The following is a 2,952-nucleotide window of genomic DNA, read 5'->3' on the forward strand; positions in this document are numbered from 1 at the left end:
GTGTGCTCTTCCGATCTAAGGTGACCGTCCCTATTATAGGTTATTTCAGGTAAAAATGATTTTATTAAATTATATTACAAAAATACAAAAATGTTCTTATTATTTTATTAAATCTGTATGACATTGTGTATGAAATATTTAATTTTACCCATAATTAAGACCCGATCTATAATTGGAAATCACCGTCATCTCATTATTGAATATTTCTTTTCATATGGTGATTCCCATTATAGGTCGGATCTCAATTATGGGTAAAATTAAATATTTCATACACAATGTCATACAGATTTAATAAAATAATAAGAACATTTTTGTATTTTTGTAATATAATTTAATAAAATCATTTTTACCTGAAATAACCTATAATAGGGACGGTCACCTTAATATTCAAGAAAAAAATTCATACTATGTTAATTATAACATTTAAATAGTCGCTTAAAAATTGGAACACAATTCTTTTATTATTTTACAAATTATTTCATTTATTAGTAGTTTAATATTCTTAATAATGATATACAAATTTTTGTATTTGATTAATAATAAATTATATTATTTCTTTTAATAAAATGCACTTACATATTTTTTAAATCAAACATAGTACAATAAAGGCCTATGAGAGCTAATACGGATGTCGATGTAAAAAGTATTACACACCGACATCCGTGTTACCTGTCATAGGTTTGAATTGTACTATGTTTGATTTAATCTCGAAAGCTTATGTATATAAATATTTTTATATTTTTTAAATTTTTGTTTTAGTCTACTAATTTACAAAATATTATATTTGCGGCCTTTGAAGCGATGAGAGGAAGAGGAAGAGGGAGAGGAAGAAGAAGAGGATGAGGAAGAGGAAGAGGAGGAAGAGGCATTGGAAGATGGAGAGGAAGAGGTGGTAGAGGCAGAGGTGGGGGTAGAGGGAGGGGTACTATTATAAGGGAAAAGGGGGAGGGAATCAATGTTTATTTCTATAACAAATAAAATTTTTATAATTTTCTACAATTAAAAGTGTATCTTATCTACATTATTAAAAGTTTTATAACCATTAAAATGTGTTGATTCTCTAATCAGTCTAATCCTTAAAGAGTCGCGTATATGTATAAATGTAAGGATATACATTAAAAAAAAAAAAATGTAAAATTCAAACAAAAAAAATTGTAATAATAAATCACGCGGATTTATCCATTTATTTTCCATAAAAAAAAATTGTACATACATTTTCCCTTTTTTATCATACTCACTGCCTCGAAAATTAAATTTCTAAATTGTTGTGTATTAAAAATAAAATTTCTACATATAAAAATGTAAGAATATTATGACAAATTGCCCTACTATCTAATTATTCATAATATTTTAACATTTCTAAATGTAGACATTGTATTTTTAATACACAGCAATTCAGAATTAATTTTCAAGACAGTGAGTATGATAAAAAAGGGAAAATGTATGTACAATTTTTTTCTGGGAAATAAATGAACAAAATGTATAAATCCGCGTGATTTATTATTATTACAATTTTTTTGGTAAGAATTATAAATTTTCTTTTGAAAAAAAAATCTTTGTCGAGACTTGAACCGGCACGCAACGATCTCGCAATTACTTAGGCAGGCGCGCTACCGCCGAGCCGAAGGAGCTTTACAAGAATGTATGTTCGGAACTTACTGATATATCATTTATGTTTTATAAGATAAAAAAAAATAAATATAGCTAATCTTTACATAAAATCGCTTCCAAGTGAAAAAAAAATGAAGAGTCAATTATTTCTGTTACTACAGTAATTTTCATTTATTCCTTATACAATATATATTCAGCACGTATTTGTGATGCATAAATCACATGCACGCGTGTCACAACATATAATATTTATATTGACAAAAATGCCTTTTAGCATTTTTATGTCTCGCTGCCAGAAATCGCCCGAAATCCTCTTTCTACATTCGGTAACGCAACGAGACAAAAAAACCGGCACGGGAGAGAGGGTAGCGTGTCTGTCAGACAAACAAACTCGCCGCTCGAGCTCCGTGCTGTTAGCTGGTGGTAAGACAAGGACGACCAAAAATTGATGTCCGTCCTTGTCTAATTAACCTACTAGCATTCCTGCACATAGCACGAAACACAACCGTGGACATAGCACGGATCACCACCAAAAGATCGTGGACAAAATCGTGAACATTGGCTACGTAGTTCAATGTCCCCTTTCCAGAGGCGCTGAAACCAGCTCAGTCGCCGGTCCCCGCTAAATCGCGGGCATGGCCGCTCTCAGGGCTGCGTTCAGAAACGATACCCGGGAGCAATCTCTCAAACGCCGTTCAGAAACTAGTTGAGAGAACTGTAACGCTACCTAAGTGACCCGTTCAGAAACGTTTCGAGTGCTCTCGATCGAGACTTTTACACCTTGCAAAAGAGCAGGGGGAAAAGTCTCTCGATCGAGAGCAATACACAAAGCGCGGCAAACACAACCGAATATACTGAATATATTGATACTGAATATACTGAATATCAGTAAACAAGAATGGATTGAAATAGATTTAAAAAATTCATTTTGTAGTTCGCAAATGCGTACTTCTGAAAATCTGAATCCATTTCAATGCCCAATGCCTTTGTATTTATCTATAAAATTTGCATAAGCAGATTTTCTATGACATTCAATCCAAAAAAATTCAGCTTTAAAAAGTGAATACTGGTTAATTCAAAATTCTAGATAGCTGTTACGCCCTGAATGTTTTCCTCTCTCCTCTGTTATCGGAGGGGAAATCGAGCGTACTAAGTCAGGCGGACTCCTGTCTGACCGCCGACAGGCCGCATGAGAAGGCGGCTAACCGACGCGATATTATTACGTCCGGTGATCCGCGGAGTGGATCCACCGGGAGTAGAATCCCCGGAGGGAGGTCCTCGCGAGAGCACCCGTTGCCGATCTCAACGAAGTCTTTGAAGTCGGTCACGGTGCTCCGACAA

This window comes from Wasmannia auropunctata, unplaced genomic scaffold, assembly GCF_000956235.1.
Source record: "Wasmannia auropunctata unplaced genomic scaffold, wasmannia.A_1.0 LD336103.1, whole genome shotgun sequence".
In the NCBI taxonomy this organism is placed as follows: Eukaryota; Metazoa; Arthropoda; class Insecta; order Hymenoptera; family Formicidae; genus Wasmannia; species Wasmannia auropunctata.